We start from the raw sequence: 21768 nt of genomic DNA, 5'->3' as shown, positions 1-21768 counted from the left end.
AGGAGAGGAGGAATGGGACACATGCGCCCCATTAGCATATTTCTAGCGAAATATATGTGTCTCAGAGGAACTGAAATAACGACTGAAAATACATTAAATTCGGAAATTGAAACTGGGATAACCGACGCTCTACTGTAAATCCTCATATATATACAGTAAAACCTGTGAAGTTGACCACCCTTGTAAGTTGACAACCTGTCTAAGTTGACCGCTTTTTTCAGGCACGGAATTAGTCCTTTGTAATATAAGTCAACCTTTGTAAGTTGACCTCCTGTGTAAGTTGACCACTAAAGTAGTGCACCGCAAGTGGTCAACTTACACAGGTTTCACTGTAACAGCGAATGATCGAGTAACGCTGACGTCATCAAAAATGAAGCTCGCGCCATGGCATGATAATTTGATAATATGTTTTGGTAATATTTGCCATGCAGAGAAATGCATTATTTTGACAGGGCTGAACTGGATCCTGTAACTTAACTGTTTTACTGGTAAGACTGTCATTTCAGGGGAATGAAGAAACTGGTCAACAATGAACGCTACCTACTGGAGTTTAGGGTTCATCCCTGGAGTTGGGGTTACCATTTCATCTATCAAAATACAGTAAAACCTGTAAAGTCGACCACCCTTGTAAGTTGACCACCTGTTTAAGTTGACAGCTATTTTCGGGCACATAATTAGATCTATACCTTATAATTCAAACTCTATAGGTTGACCATCTGTTTAAGTTGACCACTAAAGCCACCGCAAGTGGTCAACTTACATAAGTTTCACTGTAACAGCGAATGATCGAGTAACGCTGACGTCATCAAAAATGAAACTCGCGCCATGGCAGGATAACTTGATAATATTTTTTGGTAATATTTGCCATGCAGAGAAATGCATTATTTTGACAGGGCTGAACTGGATCCGGTAACTTAACCGTTTTACTGGTAAGACTGTCATTTCAGGGGAATGAAGAAACTGGTCAACATTGAACGCTATCTACCAAGAGCGCTCATATAGGGGGGCAAGTGGGGGCTCAAGCCCCCTTCCCCTTTAAAATTATAACTTCCTTGCTTTTAGTACTTTTTTCTTTGCAAAAATGAAAAATCATTTCTTCTCCAGCCTATAGGGAATAAGTTATTAAAAATATCAAATTTTAATAACTGTGAAGCGAAACTTATGGTTTCTTTTTATTGAATTATTTGATTCACGTTCCTCTTATATTTTGTATTACGTCATTTTAAGCCACTCCCCTTTGAAGTCAGTTGTATATTTGCTTTGGAAGTGAAAGCATCGTCTGTGTTCGTTGAGGCGTATGCCTAACCCTTTTTGCTTTGATATGTTTCGATATTAATTAGCTTTAGACTTCATTAATAAACTTATTTTTATATAATGGCCTGACTTCATTGCCCAATTGAACCGCATTGATTACTCCAATCTGTACTGAAATCGGTTTCCATGGGGAAAATACCCTGCTAAACCATGCGGAAAATATCTGAGCACCCACCCCTTAAAATTTTGCATATGGGCGCCCATGCTATCAACTGGAGCTTAGGATTCATCCACTGGAGTTACAATTCCAACTATCAAAATATCACCAAACAGGCAATGGCTTCGTTCAAATGTAGAAGCAATTTCCACCCGTCATACCTTGACGATAGATTTTCTAGTGTATATAATAAATGGGGATAAGAACCGTCTTAATTACCCATCAAGTAATTAAGACGACACTGATATTGATTCAAAGAATTAAACCACGATTAATCAATGGGAAGCGGTCGAAGGCTCTATCGAAGGAGACGCATTTTTCTGGAATTCGCTCAAAGCATTAATCTGAAGATGTAGACACAGGAAGGATTAATGAAGTCAATGAATAATTGTTTTCGCAGATCTTTCCCAAGTTTATATTCCGATGCCAAGTTAATTAGAGCGTAATGATTTAATCAACCGTTGATGCATTCGGAAGGACGCTTAAACTACTTAAGTGACATCTAACTGTAGTCAAGTCATTTGTTTTTGGCCTAAAACTTTAAGTTTCGTTCCAAGTTCAATATTCCTTGAAGAGAAAAATTATCAAATGTGCTTCATGACTGGGAAATGAATTGGTAGGCTTGGAAGTTGAAGTATACTTTTTCTTAACTTTTCCCCCCTAAATGCAAATTCGCTTTTTTTTAAATCAAATTAAAGGAACTCGTGCTCTTCTCGACTTATAATAAAGCTGAAAGTCTGTATGTCTGGATATCTGGATCTCTGGATTTCTGTTACGCGCATAGCGCATAGACCGTTCAGCCGATTTTAATGAAATTTGGCACAAAATTAGTTCGTAGCATAGGAGTGAGCACCTCGAAGCGATTTTTTGGAAATTCAATTTTGTTCTTTTTCTATTCCAATGTAAAGCCCAATTTACAGAGCAAATGATCATAATATGGACGAGTAAACTACCATAACATGGACGAGCAAATTATCTCAACGTGGAGGAGCAAACTACCATAACATGGACGAGCAAATGATCACAACGTGGAGAAGCAAACTACCATAACATGGACGAGCAAATTATCACAACGTGGAGAAGCAAACTACCATAACATGGGCGAGCAAATGAACATATCAAATTGGCGAGAAATGCATCATTCATTATTTGTAAATATACATGCGAACCAATTGACCTTTCTACTACGGGCAAAGCCGTGCGGGTACCGCTAGTACTCAATCAGCATAATTGAATATGCAGTCTATAACCCAAAGATTGACGCACCAAGAAGGAAATATCAGAATGAAACGAGATTTCTCATACGTGAGACAACATTGAAAAGTGAAAACAAAGTGGAATAAAAATGACCATTTGTTACAGGAAAAATCTCAAATAAATAATAGTTTCAGTGTCCTGTTGGTGCCACTGTAGTATGAATATACGAAGCGATACTAGCAAAGATCGGGGCTTAAAAGTATCGTATGATGTCATCTTGTTACCCACTTACTCAGAAGGCCCCACTAATTCGATCAAAATAGTACTCCGTCTAATTTATCTTGCAAAATAATCCCAGATATGCCCGATCTGTGACAAATCAGGGGATCCAGCAAGCAAGGATAGACGAGTTTGTTTAAGAGGAAGTCCGCTGATACTCTTGCTGTGTGTGACCGACCCTTTTCCTGGTAAAAAATGGCTTCTTGGAGTCCCGCTATTAGTGACAACACATGCGTCTGATACGTGCCACAAACGCACATTTCGGCTGTCGTGGTGTTGTGGATAAATATTAGGGGTGACCGTGAACATGTTTCGTGTATTGTGCAGCTCTGGTTAGTTGAGCTGTGACCTTGACTATGTTTACCTGTTTTAGGGGAGTTAAGTGAAAAATAGACGCGTTATTGGCTCGGATTTTAGCTGGAATATTATTGAAAAACTACTAAGAAAGTTTCTCAACTCAACTTAGTGCCAATTACCCCTTCCTATTTTCCAAAATTGAGGTAAACATTGTATGAATCGGAGCTCAACTTCTCAGAGCCTCACAATACGATAGCACCCCTTAACATCGTCCCTGCTGTTGGTGCGGGGTGCAGCTGAAAAGCAAAATCACTATTAGGGCGTTCACACGGAGTACCCACAAGCGTACACGATCGTCGTCGTTGCCTAAATTAAATCTAGATTCGTCGCTAAAGATGATCTAGATCCATTCGGGCTGCTGTCCAATCTTGTCGGACGTGACGCCACTCCAAATATCTTAACGTGAGGCGATAATGTGAGTGTATTTCTGCCCATGTTTTCAGCGGTACACGTCCCTGTAGCTGTAATGCTGTTGTAATGTGCTATCGCGTATGAAGCATGATCATCCGTAATGTTTATTCACCATACGACGACAGCCTAACTGTGCGTTTGTGGCATGCTTTAGAGCAGCGGTCCCCAACTTCTTTCGGAGTTTGGAAGGGGTTCGCAAGGGGGAAAAGGTGGGAACCGCTGCTTTAGAGCATAGTTCAGCAACTTTTTTCATTTTCTTTGGCAACAATTTAAATTTGCAACAGCATTTTCCAAACTTAAAAAAAAAAAAAAAAAATTGAATTTTGACATCTTGAATTCAAATTATGTTTTTTGCAATCACGAGTGTGTGTATGTAGGTGTGTGTGTTTGTGTGTAGGGGTTATGTGTATGTGTGTTTAGGCATGTGTGTTTGTGTCTGTGTGCTGGCATAAGTGTGTGGGTTGTTGTGTGTATGAATGTGTGTGTGGGGGGGGGGCGTATGTGTATGTGTGTGTAGGTATATGTGTTTGTGTCTGTGTGCAGGCATGAATGTGCGGGTAGTTGTGTGTGTGTGTTGGTGTCCGTATGTATGCGTGTGTGTATGTGTTTGTATGTGTGTATGTAGGTGTATGTGTGTGTAGGTGTATGTGTCTGTGTGCTGGCATAAGTGTGTGGATTGTTGTGTGTATGAATGTGTGTGTGGGGGGGTATGTGTATGTGTGTGTAGGCATATGTGTTTGTGTCTGTGTGCAGGCATGAATGTGTGGGTAGTTGTGTGTATGTGTGGGTGTCTGTATGTATGCGTGTGTGTATGAGTTTGTATGTGTGTATGTGTAGGTGTATGTGTGTGTAGGTGTATGTGTGTGTGTGTGTGTAGTTGTGTATGTATGCGCGTGTGTGTAGGATATGGATGCAACCTGGAGACGGCTTTCGCTATAGGAGCAGCATCGTGAGGAGCCCGTCGCCGGTGATGGTGCGGAGGGTGGCGGTGGGAAAAATCAAAAGACGCCAAAAACAGTCAAGTGAGAACAATAAGCAATCGTGATTGCTCAAAAAAAAAAAAAAAAAAAAAAAAAATCCAGTGATAATTTTTGGAATTTATCTCTACCTTTTGAGTTTGTAGTGCGTTCTACAAGACAGTATTTCATTAATAGACGCATCTTATCTCTTCCTAAAATTCTAATGCATCTTCTCATCATTCTCCTCGACCTTTTTGTTTCGTAGTGCATTGTACAAGATAGCATTTCATTAATAGACGCTAATTACCTTTTCTTAAGAATCTAATGCAATTTCTAATAGTTTCCTTCGATCTAATGAGTTTATAGTGCATTTTAAAATGTATCATCACTTGATGTACATTTCTAACCTTTTCTTATACTCTATGGACTAAGTTAGATTTTTTTTTCGAACTCTCGATTTTGAAATGAGTGTTACAATGTTTCTTTGTTTAACGAGTACTACATTTCTCAACTTTTCATGAAACATTTTATGGATAATGCCATAATATTCCCGGGCCTTTTCATTTAGCAAAATGCTTCAATATCGGTGCTTACACTTTTCAGGAACCTTTTCAGCATCACCAGACGCATTTGCTAGTGGTTATATTATCTTTTGATGGATGTTCATTCCTCCAAACTGCTATAGTTTGCGCATACTTAACCTGGCAGAGTCGTAATACTGCGATTAAGATCTGCGTAGCCTTCACAATGCTACCAGGTTAGCTTTGTCGCAACTAGTTTCATTTTGCTGGTGCTGTAGCTAAGTTCCGGCAGATCTACGAACATGCTCAGATGAAATTTTTTACTATTTTTTGTGCATTGGCAAAAAGTTCCATTCGTCTTATGTCCCCCCTCCCCAACACACCAAAAAGTCGCTATTTTACACAAGGATATTCTTTTTCCAATTCCATACTTTTGTATTTATATTTCAATAGAGTTCTTCTAAAACTTCATGTAATTTTTTTTTACGTAGTTATTAAAGTATTTCATTAAACTCAGCCATTTTAATATTCTTTTCAACAGTTTAGAATATGTTTTCTGAACTTTCTTGCCTATCTTCGGAGCATATCTTTTCATTTTTGTAACTTACCCCTTTATGTGTGATTTAATTTGTTTTACATTTTATTAATTTGAGAATATCATTCTTTTTGTGCCGTTTTCCACAAATGCTTCGTTTCCTATTACTCCTGATAAGTTTTCATGCTTTTCTCATGTTTAGGGCTTTAATGAACTCCAGCGACAAGCTTAATTTTTACAAAATGTCGCTAAAACTATAGCATATAAGAAAATGTGGGGCAAAGTAAAGTTTTCCTAAATGAAAAAAATGGATAGCTGTTTCGAAAAATTCAGTGCCGTAAACCTTCGTTTATGCGGACTAACTGGGACCAAAGGCAATCCTGAGAAACGAAAACCCTGATTATCCGGGGTAGAATGGATAATAAGCAGAACAAATCCTTAAATAAGTAGATTTACCACTCATCACGACAAAAAACGGTATTTTGTAACAAAATTGGATAGAATTGCGTACAAGGCATAAAAAATATCAAAACACACTCTACACATTTAATCCGGATAAACCGGAGATCCGGAAAAACGGAGACCGGATTAACGAGGTTCAACTGTTCTATTTTTGAGAATTGAATCATTTCGGATTAACCAAAATGTTGGACAATCTTGAATTAATGGAGTTATAGTTTATCCGGACTCACTGGGACCAAAGGCAATCCGGATTAACGAAAACCCTGATAATCCGAGTAGAATGCATAATAAGTAGAACAAATCCTTAAGTAAATAGACTTACCGCTCATTACGACAAAAAACCGTATTTTGTAACAAAATTGGATATAATTATCTAAAAGGCATTAAAAACCATCAAAACAAACTCCAAACTTGATCCGGATAAACCGGAGATCCGGATAAATGGTTGCCGGATACACGAGGTTCTACTGCGCTATTTTCGAGAATAGAATCATTTCGGATAAACCACAATGTTTGACAAACAAAGCTCGAATTAATGGAGTTATAGTTTATCCGGACTAACTGGGACGAATGCAATCCGGACAAGCGAAAACCCTCATAATCCGGGTAGTATGGCTAATAAGCAGAACAAATCCTTAAGTAAGTAGACTTACCTCTCACTACAACAAAAAAACCGTACTATTTTGTAACAAAATTGGATAAAATTGTCAACAAGGCATAAAAAACTATGAAAACAAACTCTACACATTTGATCCGGAAAAACTGGAGATCCGGACAAACGGGGGTTGGATATACGAAGTTCTACTGCACTATTTTCGGGAATATATCATTTCGGATAAACCAAAATGTTGGACAAACAAAGCTCGAAGTTATAGTTTATCCGGATTTACTGGGAGCAAAGGCAACCCGGATAAACGAAAACCCTAATAATCCGGGTAGTATGGATATTAAGCAGAACAAATCCCTAAGAAAGTAGACTTACCGCTCATTACGACAAAAAAACGTATTTTGTAACAAAATTGGATATGTTGTTACCCCCCCCCCCCCCTTCGAAAGTTTACATGGCACCTTCCTCCCCCACTAAAAATGTTATTCCCCAATAATAAGATCTGTTTCACAAAGACTTGAAAATTTTCAAGTACCCTTTGTAAAATTTCAACAATTTGGTCTGTGCTTGCGACCCTTCCCCCACCACCACATGAGCGGGGGGATAGTCGTTGTGGCGAATATTATTGAAAAAATTAGACATATTACTTACCGAGGGCTTTTATCAATTGCAGATCTTGATATGCTTAGATGTATGTCCAAGTGACCCCCCCCCCCAAAGATGACCTCCTCAATTAAAACGACCCCCCCCCCCCGAAAATAAACGTGACCCCTCGTTAAAGAGACTAAAATCCGTTTAAAAATACCTTCATTAATAATTTCAGTGGTAAAGTCTGTCTCATGCCCCCTCCTCCCCCAAGGAAGGGCACTTCTATACTTCAGCTATTATTATTAGAATAAATTACTGAAATATTTACGAATCAAGATTTACGATGACTTTTCTGTACTGCAGATCATGTAGCTAGGAGTGGCAATTCTCTCCAAATGCGTTGCCCCCCCTCATTTTTACCAAGCCTCCCCCCCCTCCAAACAGGATCTTCAAAAAAAAAAAAAAAAAAAGGCTAAATCTTTCTAAAATAACATCTTTGATTCTTTCAGTTACATAGTCTGCCTCATGCCCCCCTCCCCTTATGGGCATATCCCTGCTTTAGCAATTACTATTGGGATAAACTACTTTAATATTTAGCATTCAAAATGTCCGATGGCTTCCCTTTATTGCAGATCTCAATATACAAATAATATAGTTAGGGAAGCACATCCCTCCCAACTGCGACGACACCTCTCAATTGTACTGAGCACCATCCCCCCCCCCAAAAAAAACGGGCTCCCCTAGCGAAGAGTCTAAAATCCTTTAAAAATAACTCCTCTGATAGTTTCCGGGGTATTGTCAGCCTTATGCCCCCCCCCCTCTTCAAATGGGCACTCCAGCTTTATCATTAGAATAAATTGCTGAAAAATTTACATTTCAAGATTTTCGTAGGTTTTTTGCTATTGCAGACCTTAATATATAGATCATAATGCTAGAGCTGCCAATCCCCAATAAGTGCGATGGCTCCCCTCATTTTTAATTTAACCTAGCCCCTCCCCCCCAAAAAATATTGTCCTTTACTTAAGAGACTAAACTACTTTTAAAATAAGTTCCCTGATAATTTCAATGACATAGTCAACTTAAAGACCCTCCCCCCCCCCCCCCAACGAATTGGTACCCAGCGTTAAGCATTATTATCCGCCTAAATTGCTGGAACATTTGCTTATCAATATGTTCGATGACTTTTCTGAATTGCAGATCTTATAATGTATGTGCTGTAGCTGGGGTGCTAATTTCCATCCCCAAGTACGGTGGATCCCCTCAATTTTATCGCCCCCCCCCCCAAACAAAAGAAAAACGCCACCATCTTTTTAATGGATTAAAATCCTTCTGTAAAAAAACTTAATGGCATCGTCTGCGTCATAACCTCCCTCCCCCCTGCAAGGGGCGGGGAGCCCCCTGCTGTTATTTTTCTTATATATTGCTATTGCTATTATTCGCATAAATCCTGCGAAATTAAGCGCGCTACCCCCAGAACGCCTTTTATTGAAGAGACTAAACTCCTTTTAAAATAACTTCTCTGATAATTTCAATTGTATACCCAGCATCAATACCCCCCTTTAACCCCAATTGGGCACGCATGCTTTAGCTATTATTATTCGAATAAACCGATGGAATATTTTCTTTTAAAGATGTCAAATGGCGTTTCTCTGTAGCATAGCTTAATATGCAGATGATGTAACTAGGAGTACCCACATTCCCCCTGACTGCTATGGCACCCCTCAATTTTACCAAGTCCTCTTTTCCCTCAAGAATTGCGACCCACTAATAAAAAGACAAATTCTTCTAAAGTAATTTCTCCAAACATTTCATTGGTATAATCTGCCTCATGATCCCTCCCCCCCCCCCCCCCCGACACAAACACATGAGAATCCTTGTTATAGCTATATTATTAGAATAAAGTGCTAAAATATTTATTCACCAATATGACTTATGGCTTTTCTCTGTTGCAGATAGTTATGTAATAGGCTTTGCAGTACCCCCCCCCCATAAAATGTTGAATTTAACGACCTAAATATATCGATATATCGATATTTTGAGAGCGATATATCGCGGTATTAAAATTCTGATATTGCCCAGCCCTACCCCTCAATTTAACATAAGCCGTAGAATAGAAAATGCAACAAACTTAGAAACAATTAATTTCCCCAGCTGTTTTTTTGTAAATAATTATTTTATTGCAAAGTATATGCATATTACTCGTGTATATTATAATATGTAGCATTGTTTTTTTCAGTTCGATGTATTTTTTCAACCTTCCTCCCCATACTTATGAAGTTTGGGGGAGGGGGTTGAGCACCCTCTTTCCGTTGAAATAGGAAGCTAAAATCCTTCTAGTGTATTAATATCCACAAGTATAAAATATTGAAGGGTGTCCTGTTATGTAAGAAAAACTTTTTTTTACATGTGTTTTTGAACCACCCTACTCTACACATTTGATCCGGATAAACTGGAGATTCGGAAAAACAGGGGACGGATAAACGAAGTTCTATACTATTTTCGGGAATAGAATCATTTTGGATAAACTAAATTTCGGATAAACAAAGCCCGAATTAATGGAATAATACTATCCTTCGCCTTTTGGTAAAATCCTACTCGCCATGGCTGACACATTGGAAACCTAGTTTGTTCGCAAATGAGTCGGCATTGAACTGCAAAAAAAGGGTGCATAGCATTGTGTCTCCTTCAACGAACAGGAAATCGGCGCTAATATCCGCCCGAACTTGACTGTTGTGGGATATGAGACAAAGGAATTAAGAAGAAAAAAGAGTTTTCTTGCAAAAAATCCCAACTTTGTTGCAAAAAACGTGTTTTGCAACAAAATTGGATATAATTGCCCACAAGGCATAAAAAACTATGAAAGCAAACTCTACATATTTGATTTGGATCAACTAGAGCTCCAGAAAAACGAGAGCCGGATAAACGAGATTCTGCACTATTTTCGGGAATAGAATCATTTCGGATAAACAAAGGCCGAATTAATAGAGTTATACTATCCTCCGCCTTTTGGTAAAATCCTACTTGCCATGACTGACACATTGGAAACCTAATTTGTCCGCAAATGAGTCGGCATTGAACTACAAAAGAAGGGTGCATAGTAGGGTGCTTCTTATAATGCACTTTTTGAAAAAAATTTGAATTTTTCATGGGGCACCCCTTTAATTGCTTCCTTTTGATGAAAAAACACCCACTTAAAAGTTTCATAGAATTTGAACAAAATTTAGAGGTTGCTACCAGCGATTAAAATTACGTTCATTGTGCAAAAATAGAGTAAAAATATATTCCCAATTTTCTATTGCAATATTTGACATCAGCATGAAATTGGGTTGGTTAAGGTAGAAATATAACCCAAATAGTTATTTCCTATACATACAAAAAAAAAAAAGCATTTCATGGTTTCTATGCTGTGTAATAATGTCAAACAAAAATCATGCAAAAGTTCCACCACGCACAATCTAATTTATTACTAATTAAAATTAATGACAAAAACATAACATAAATAAATATTATAATAATCAATGCAAAAAAATAGATTTCAAATTTTGCAGCAATGGTAGCAACCTCTAAATTTTATTCAATTTTTATTTTTAAGATATGTGAATTTTTTTTTCCATCCAAAGGAACAAAATGAGAGGGTGCCTCATGAAAAAATAACATCTTCAAAAATAAGACGCACCCTAATGGTGGTATGTAAAATACAAAGTGGATAACAGCTCCTTATCAAAATGTATGATGAAATGTTCATTTCATAGCAAAGTCGGAAAACTATTTAACATGAGCAGCAATCTCTATTAATTACTACTTTCATTGCACACTCACGAATTTATGTGCTGATGTTTAACGATTTGAGTGAGTGTCAGGAAAATTACTTCAAATACGCATTGTGTTTCTAAACGGAATTAACTACCTTTACGCTATAAAATCTTTCATTAAAATCAATTCACCCATGTTCCTCCATCAGTGACATCGCCAACTGAAACAAATTGCTCACAATATGTACGACCTTGGAAACATGTAAAGTACTCCTATCATCAGAGCATAAAAATTCTTCAGTAGTCGTAAAAGTAATTGATACCCAGATGCACATTCTGTTAAAATTCATTGAAGGTTGAAAATGAGTAGAAATATTCATTACTATTCAAAGACTGTGAGGAATCGAGAAAATATATGCAATCAATTAATTAACTGGATGTTCTTCGACGTTTAACAAGAATGTCGTCAAGATGAAGGTCGAACTTTAACAACCGCAGAAGCTGATTAATTAATTAATTAATGGAATAATTTAGCTACCTATTATTGAAGTAAAGTTTTTTGAGAAAACACTCAATGTGGACCCCACACAACTTCCTTGTACGCATGCAAAATAACCGACGCTCTTTAATAACTCATAGGAATTTGCGGGTGTAATCGTGTACACGAGTTAAAAGTAATACTTCTTAGATATGCATATCTCTTTCAGGAATGACCATCACTCCAAGGTTGGCGGCGCACCTTATTCAAATGCTGCAGAGTATCCCTCCCCACTTCAAAACGAGAGTGCCCCAAGGCTGGAGGTTAAATGCAACAGAGCATCCCCCAACCTCCAGAACGAGAGTCCTCCAAGTAGGGGCGTGCACAGGGGGGAGAGAAGAGACACCTGTTGGCCCGGGCCCGAGCCTGAAGGGGGCCCAACATTTTTTAAACTAGGCGTGAAATATAGAAGTAAACAATATGAAGGGGTCCCGGAAAAATCATTTGTGACGGGCCCCAAAATTTCTGTGCACGCAACTGCCCCCAAGGTTGGCGCCTCACCTCCCAGAAATGCTGCTGAGCATCCCCCCCCCCCTCCTCCAGAACAAGAGTCCCTCCAATTGAGATCAAAAACCTTCTCAGATAACCCCTCTAACCCCTAAAATTTCTGATGGCGCAATCTACGCCATGGACACCCACCCGGTAGCACCCCTGACTTTTTAGACCAATGACCTTCAACCCGCGGCCCGCTGTGTATATTTCAATGACCCACCTAACACTATTTCGTTTCAATAGTTTTTTTTTCTCCTTATTTGCTGACATTTCGATAACCATGATTGTATCAAATGGAATTTATTAAATTTCAGTGTAATAGCGATCAACAGGAGAAATTTAAAAATTTTTGACGATTGAATTTTCATTCATATATGTTAAAGGGGTCCGGGACACAAAAATCGTCAAATTTTGCAATTTTTTTTTATCATGTGAAAAATTACTCCGTTTTTTTTCTGCTTAAAAGGACGTTTGAGTCTTGTTTTTATCTTAAATAGAACGAAAAATATAATCATTTTTTTTGCATGCACTTAACTAATGTGTACTTAACTTTAAAACTTTAAACGCGTTTTTCTCCATAATGCAATTTTTCCCGATTTCTTGCATCTAACTCTTATAAGTCAGGAACCGATAAAGATAAAGTAATGAAACTTGGATCATATCTTTTTCAAAGAGTTTACTTTAATTTTTATTCGGCGAATTTGAAAAAAAAAAAAAAAAAAACGTTTAATGCAAAAATTATGATTTTTTTTAAAAGTATCTTCGATTTTTTCGAAATTTTTCTTCAAATATTTTGTATTTTTTATCGAATCAATTATTTTTAAAAGCGCCGAATAAAAATTAAAGCTTATATATTTGTGCGTAATTTATTTAAACAAAATTGAAAATTGATCAAGAATATTTTGAGTTATAGCAATTTAAAGCAACCCCATTAAAAAAAAGAACTAATTAAATTTAAATAATTTTTTTTTTCATATTTACGTTATGATTTTGCTTATTAAATAAATGGTAAATCAGTGCAAAAAATTTCAAAACTCTAAAGTATATAATAAAAAAAATTTCAAAATGTGTCCCGGACCCCCTTAAAAACGATCAATTTTTAGAAATCAGATCTCACTAGTCGACCCGTGCGGAACTCCGCACTGTGCTTCAAATCGTTTCATAAGGCATTTCGCTCTTTAAGAATTTCGAAGGAAGAACATTATGAAGAAGAACCGAAAAAAAAGTAAGCGCAGAAGAGAAGGCATGTAATCTAAAGACATCAGTAACAAAACCTCGTTAAATACAACGTTGTGATAATTTGATCATCGCTCACCTTTTAATCGTACATATTTTCTATGCAAACATAAATGTCATTAAAAGTGTGGCTGAGTGGTGACTCGTGAAAAAGCAATAATTGTGCATGTGAAAAAACAGGTTGTGACAAATACAGTCCTGCACATGTCAGCATCTGACGGGAAAAAAAGAAACATTAAAGAGATATTTATTGGCACGTATTCGAATTGGCGCCATTCTGACTAACAGTCCGACACTCAAACAAACCTAGCAATTGCGCCTTCCTTTTCGAAAGCTATTCATTGAAGGAATGTGTAGTAAAAAACAGCAAAAAAGCTTTTTGCCAAAAATAATAATAATAATAATAATAATAATAATAAGATCATGCATCTGTGTTTTGTCATTAACCCGCATGATACGATTTAAAATTATTCGCAAAGCATGGAATTTGATTAAAGAATGACGAAGATCTCACGTAGCGATTGAAACAAACATTCTAAAGAAGTAATAAATTTGATTGAAAATAAGTGTTTTTATCTTTGAATATTGAACTATTTCACATAGAAGGTTGCTTTAACCGTTACGGCTTAAATGCCCTCACATGTTTCTCTTTTAATCGAACACTTAAAATTCAAAACCAAAACCAGTTGAACTGAGTCCGTTCTTAAGTGTAATTTTTCGAACGTAGACAAAATGTATTTTTTTTTTCAGCAGAAAGCAGAGGAGTAGGAAATAATTTCTTGCTAATGAAGTTGATAATACTTTTAATGCTTTATATCGTATTCGCGCGAATAAAAAATTAAAGGTTTACTGAGTGAAACTCGTAGTTTTAATCGGGCGTAGTATTTTTTCATTTGTACAAAAGGTCGAACACTGCTATTAGAAACATCTACATTTCAGCATACAATAAAAATGTTTTTCTGCACAAAAAGGATTTCTTTAGGTAAATCTAATACTTTTTTATGCTTACATTATGTTGAGTGGTCTGGATGTAGTCAAAGAACACCGTTCGATTAACAATCAACTTATCCGAATGATAACTGTAGCCTGCATAAAGGAGTCGAAACACCAAGTAGCATTCCCACTGCATTTATTTTATTAGGTGTGTATGTTATGAGCACATGTAATGCGTAATACTAATCTAAATTTGATATTATGTCGGACAGCCCAAGCTTGCCCGAAGTTCAGATAGTTTATAGCCGAGCGCTCTACCGAAAAAAACTTATCAATTAAACCAAACAACTAAGTCCAGTGCTGTTAAGCTTTATTAAAATATGAACACACACAAAGGCTATTTTTTTTTCTTTTTTTTTTGCCGAAAGCGACGTAAAAAATGGAAAACTGCATTAGAACTTTGCTTTAAAAAATGCATAAGAACTACAGGCAGCATCAAGGTTTTGAAACAGCAAGAGGCGATTTCGAAAACTTGAATTTTCAACCGTAAGTCTTTTTTTCGTCATTGGCCAGCCTGATAAGTTTTAAAATGAGAGGGGATTAATATATAAGATAAGATATTGAAGAAAAATGTTTTTATTTTTGAAAATTTTTACAATTTGTTATCGCAGGCTGCTTAAACCGTTATAACTTAAATGGCAGCACGTGTTCATCATTTAACAGCACGGTTAAAATACAAAATAAATTGAACTATGCTCTTTTTTAGGCGTAGCTTTTCGAATGTAGTAAAAATGTGATAAGCTATTTGTTTTTTAGCAAAAAGAAGAAAAAATATATATTTTACCCTTCAAATTGAGGTAGTATTTTATTTATTTGTACAAAGAGTCAAAAACTCATTAGAAGAATATATATTTCAATATACGATTTATTATTTTTTTTTCTGAACAAAAAACAATTCTATTGTAGTCTGAAATCTTAAACCTGTTACTTATATTTTCGCTAACATTATGCTTTAATTTTCTTTCCAGAGCCAAAGCTTCAAAAAAAGAAAAAAAACACGTGCAATTTCGAAGTAATTTAGCACAAAATCACTGAATGATTTCATATCAGCAATGCGCATTTCCTTCTCATTTATTCTATTCCCTCATAGTTGTTATTCATTTAATTCAGTGTAACATGTAATGCGCGATATTTCTCGAATTTTTTTGTTGCAGATTGTCCGGACGTGGGCCCGAACACGTAATCTCCTGGTTACGAAGAGAACGCTCTGCCGATCAAGCTACTCAGCTCTGTCGGTCATAGCGCAAATTAAAGTTATAAGTTTGACCGAAAACCTTATTCTGGTTCTTTAAAACAGGTTTTTCGGCTAAAAGAAACAATTTTTAGACCGCGGGTCTATTTTTCGTCAGTAGCCAGCACCATAAGCTATAAAATTTGCCGTAAATCAAAGAAATCGATCAAGAATTGAGGGAAATTTGGCGTAGAAACCAAAAACAGGCTACAGAAATAATATATAAGGATGCTCTGTTCACAACATCCCTTTTTGACTGCACTTACGTCTGAAAGGAGCTTCTCTCCTACAAACTCGGTAATCGTGTTTCTAACACTTATCTCGAAAATTGTCTTTGAACTGCTTCATCACACACAAAAGGTAATGTTGACATATCAATTAAACAGAAAGAATACCAAATTAGTCTTTGAACTAAAAATCACCCACCTATTTGATCATTTTAATTTAGTTTGTGCATTTAGTAACTAATTTCAGTTTTATTTTTTAAACATGTTTCGCCATTTCAGATACTTTGCTTCACTGTAATTTTTGAACTAAATTAAAATTTATTTTTAAACTGCACATTGATTGTCCCCCTTTTAATTGAAGTAGGGAAAACCTGGAATTGATTCCTTTGGAGACTTGTTCACCCTCTCAAATCTCAAAACTGCAAATACTATTTTAATAATGAAAACATCACCGAGCAACCATGGTATGATTACGTTCCCAAGTGTCAGATGATCCGATTCGCACATGCTTTTGAGGTTATGTGTATATATCTGTTTTCAGAGTTGGGACTTTTTTTTTTTTTTTTTCTTTTTGTATGGTGGATCAAAGAAGTCGCTAGTGTTCTTGAAAAGGTTATGCAATACATACATTATTATTGTGGTATGGTGGAATATTCGAAACACTGTTGCAATGGTGAGAATTTCCCCTACACTGTCGCGAATTACCCTTTCGTATAATCGTTTTATTCGGAGTACCTCGTTGGGTAAGTTTCCATATTTTTGGGATGGTTTGCCGCTCCGATATGTAAGTGAGAATCAGCACTTTAGTCCCAAGTTTTTTTTTATTGAAATGGTAAAAAGGGACACATCACAATTCACATAAAATATGTACATCTGGTATAGTATGATAGTTCGAAAAAAAAAAAATGTCCAAGAAAGTCAACGAGAGACATCTCCGGAGCTCTATTGCATCCTTCCTTCTCTCGTTCCGTTCTCCGCATCTCTCCCTTTCGTCCAGTCATCCGATTCCCACCAACCCCACTCGAAAGAACCCCCACATCCGGTCAGGGGTCAAGAGGGGAGTGAAAGGCGACCTTGGACGAGCGTGGGAGGGCTGTTCACGACATACACCAATATAAATATGATAATCATTGATATCGGTAATTTGAAATTTCAAGGAATGTGGTGGTTTTGTTGGCGTCTGAGATCTGCAATTACAAGAACAAACCATATATTGAATGAGTAAGAGGAACTAAAATACTGTATGGTGGCTTCCAGAGCGAGTAAAAATTTTTTGATGCTAACTTCTTGAAGGCGTATGCGGAAAAGACTGCTCTGCAAAACGTTTATATTTAGAAACATCAGTAATTTTAATGCTGGTTCTTCATGAACCTCGACAACCGAAATTGTGGAAAACAAATTCCGAGGAAATCGAAGTATAAGTGCATTTTTTATTATTATGATTACTTATGTGTAGTTGGCTCAAACATATGGATTTAACTTCAACAGGTAGTTAGATTTGCCTAACTTAGTTTACTAACTTATAAAGCAGGGTATAATTCTTTATGTACTTTTTGCTTTTCTGGGATTTAACGTAATTTTATGTATAAGGGTCATTCTAAGGTGACTGACATTACAATTTGACTCAACTTTTAATTTTCAAATTCAGTACTTCTGGAATTTTATTCATTTTAAATTGATCTAAAATATCATGATATGGTATTTTAATGCCCACAGTTTCAGCTCTTCGTTTCAGACTTGAGGAATTTTATTTTGTGTTAAATAAAGGGTAACGAAAAAAAAATTGACTAATGTTATAAGGGGGTAATATCAGTCACATTTTTTTATTCCTTTTTATTTCATATTTAAAAAATTCCTCAAGTAAAATTTAATTTCTAGACTACTGAATTTGAAAGTTGAAAATGCAGTCAAATGACTCATACATAATTTGTAGATGCTTTTTTTACCGAGACAAAACTTTTGTGGTTTGTACCGACTGCCCGGATTGATACGACAATCAGAGATTGCAGTTTTTCGCGTGTTAGGTAGCTCATCAATCAGAAATAGCCAATTGCCGAGCTGGAAGCAAATATCCTGCAATAGCCGTGTTTATATGAGACTTTTGTACATAGCATTTCCCCGCTCCAACTCCGAAAAAAAAGTTTGGAAAATGCACCGTTCACATACAAAACGAGCTTTTACTCTGTATCCGAGAAAGCGGTTTACCCAGCATCCTTAGCGGCTATACCCAGCCAGTAAACAAACTTGTTTTGCGAAGTGCATTCTGGGTAAAAACTCCGCATTTACTCCAGTCGATAGCAGGAGGAAGAAAGATCCACATTTACCCGGGAAATAACCGGAATGTAGTTAAATGCAAGTTTTTTCCGGGGTAGAAAATTTCCATGTAAACGCGGTTAAATTGAGGTTGAGATTAGATTGCGTACACACTAGGGTGCTTCTTATAATGCACTTTTTAAAAAAAATTTGAATTTTTCATGGGGAATCCCTTTAATTGCTTCCTTTTGATGAAAAAACACCCACTTAAAAGTTTCATAGAATTTGAACAAAATTTAGAGGTTGCTACCAGCGATTAAAATTACGTTCATTGTGCAAAAATAGAGTAAAAATATATTCCCAATTTTCTATTGCAATATTTGACATCAACATGAAATTGGGTTGGTCAAGGTAGAAATATAACCCAAATAGTTATTTCCTATACATACAAAAAAAAAAGTATTTCATGGTTTCTATGCTGTGTAATAATGTCAAACAAAAATCATGCAAAAGTTCCACCACGCACAATCCAATTTATTACTAATTAAAATTAATGACAAAAACATAACATAAATAAATATTATAATAATCGATGCAAAAAAAAAAATAGATTTCAAATTTTGCAGCAATGGTAGCAACCTCTAAATTTTATTCAATTTTTATTTTTAAGATATGTGAATTTTTTTTCCATCCAAAGGAACAAAATGAGAGGGTGCCTCATGAAAAAATAGCATCTTCAAAAATAAGACGCACCCTAGTGCATAGCATTGTGTTTCCTTCAACGAACAGGAAATCGGCGCTAATATCCGCCCGAACTTGACTGTTGTGGGATATGAGACAAAGGAATTAAGAAAAAAGAAGAGTTTTCTTGCAAAAAATCCCAACTTTGTTGCAAAAAAACGTGTTTTGCAACAAAATTGGATATAATCGCCTACAAGGCATAAAAAACTATGAAAGCAAACTCTACACATTTGATTTGGATAAACTGGAGCTCCAGAAAAACGGGGGCCGGATAAACGAGATTCTGTACTATTTTCGGGAATAGAATCATTTCGGAAAAACCGAAATTTCAGATAAACAAAGCTCGAATTAATGGAGTCATACTATACTCCGCCTTTTAGTAAATTCCTACTTGTCATGGCTGACACATAGGAAACCTAATTTGTCCGCAAATGAGTCGGCATTGAACTACAAAAGAAGGGTGCATAGCATTGTGTCTCCTTCAGCGAACAGGAAATCGGCGCTAATATCCGCCCGAACTTGACTGTTGTGGGAAATGAGACGAAGGAATTAAGAAAAAAGAAGAGTTTTCGCTTTCGTTCGCCAAGGCCGTATCTGCTGGTAACTAATCCCCGATTAAAAGCGGGAGATATGGCTATCGCCATGGCCTACTTTGCCACTGCGCGAGGTTACTTGCTACCTTCGCTTTTTTGAGGTTTGAATTAGAGAGAGGGTTAAATTGTAGTCGCAAATTTTGATGGACACTAGACCTCAAGATTTAGAAAATTTTCAAGTGGCCAATGGCCACCAGACTCAAAAAACTTGGTGGCCACCAGTTTTACCGGGTTTCGAAAACAGCGCTCTAGTAGGAGAATGGGGGTGGGGGATTTCAATTTGTATTTTTTGAAACAAATATTATGAAAGTGATGCTAAAGGAATACTAACAAGAAATATAAATTATATTAATCATGGAAATATAAGAGGCATTGGGTGAAGGTTGGGAGCTCCTGAAGCAAATGGTTTATTCCACCCATTTTAAAGTTTCATAAGAAAAAAAAATCATCAAACCAAAAATAAAGTAGTGTACACAATACCATGTCCTACAGTGAAAAAAAAAAAAAGAATTTCCCATAAAAACAACAAATTCCCTTAAAATATTTTTGTAAATCATTGCAAACGCCATGGCAGTAAAAATCAACATGCACTTTTCAGGTAACTAGCTTAATGAAAAGAATTAATTGTAAGAAAATTAGCACGAAGGGAATAGAAAAAAATATTAGATAAACATATGATTTGAATTTTTTCAATAATTAAGGTCATTAGTTTTTTTTTTGTATAAAATTTTTTAACTACAAACCTCCTCCAGTAATATACAATTTGGCATTTATCAAGAATATATTTTCAAAAAAAAAAAAAAACATTATTTTTGCATTATTTGAACTAAGAGTATGACCAAACATGGCGACAACGTTCCATATGCAGCGTCGCCATGTTAGGATGACTATGAAGAGAAAACGATCAGAGGACTGGCTATTTGGCTTATATTTCAATCTGATGTGATTGAAGATTAAAAAATTACAACAGTTATTTGAATAAATAGAAACTAGCCCCTGTTGTTTAAACAATTTTCAATGGAACGTATTCCCAATCGATCACGAGTATTAGCGTCCACATGACAGCAGAAATATAAGATACAGTTTATAGAAGAAAAGTTTTTTTCTTTCTATTTTTAATGATGTATAGGATTTTTAATGAAATACAGGATTTAAGGGACAACATGAAACATTGGCTATGGCAAATGATAAAACGGGGAGCATGGTGGAGGGTGCTTTGTGCAGTCAAAAACAAGTTGCCTTTTCAAGTTTTAAATTATCTAATTTGTTTTCTTATTTTAACAATTTTCAGAATAAAGGCTGTTTGAGTTAATTGGGAATCAAATAGGATCGAAACGACCTTCGAGGGTTTATGTAAAAAAACATACATTATGGTGTTTTTTTTTTTTTTTTTCATACTTTCAGAACAAGATTTAAAGCAAAACATAAAATTGTTTTAGAAAGATAATTTGAAAAAAAATACAGGGTTCATACACTTTTGGTTAAAAAAAAAATCCCCGACTTTTCCAGGTTATTTTTTAGAAAATTCCAGGTTACTCGCTTCATTCAAAATTAAGTAAGTAACAATATTTTCAAAATTGTCAAAATTGTTCAAAGTAGCAATGCATAAGAATTAAAACTTTCCCACTTGGAAAAAAAAACCTTGGATTTTTAAAAAACAATTTCTGTTACAATTTAAGTTTTTAAATTTTTTTTTAAACATTTTGTTCAATATTGTTTTACTATTTGTTAAAAACAAAGTACTTTTAACTTATTTTAACGTTTTTTTTTTTTTTTTTTTTGATGCCACATGCCATTCATACTAGCGTTTTGCTTTAATCGGCAGCAATCTTTCTCCGCTTTTGGTTTATGATTCTTCTTTTTATTTTCTTATTAGTATGTAGCACAAAACATATTGAGCAAAGTACAAAACTTTTATAAGCTAGTTTTCAGTATAAATATGATTAACTTGTTGCATCGATGGGCATACCATATAATGCATTCTAACCAAAGTCAACATCCGTCGATCATAGGTCAATGCCAATAATCAGTTTTTTTTTTCCGATTGCATATAAAGGATTTTTGCATTAAAATTAAAAATTTTCTTTTTTGCACATTTACTTTCAATAGACATTTCTTTCAATAGACTTTCAATAGACATTGAGATAAACATATAATTATGTTTTTGTAAATTTTTATCTACCCTCATCTCGCAAACGACCAAATATGGCGACTAAGTAAAAAAATTTAAGATTTTTGAATTTGTAGCATAAAAGTAGTTATAAATAATAATTTACCCTTAAAAAACTACAATTATGAGACAAAATAGACAGTTTTTAGCACATA

Source organism: Uloborus diversus, chromosome 9, assembly GCF_026930045.1.
Source record: "Uloborus diversus isolate 005 chromosome 9, Udiv.v.3.1, whole genome shotgun sequence".
Classification (NCBI taxonomy): Eukaryota; Metazoa; Arthropoda; class Arachnida; order Araneae; family Uloboridae; genus Uloborus; species Uloborus diversus.
The sequence above is the reverse complement of the archived record's forward strand: the minus strand, read 5'-3'. Positions refer to the sequence as shown.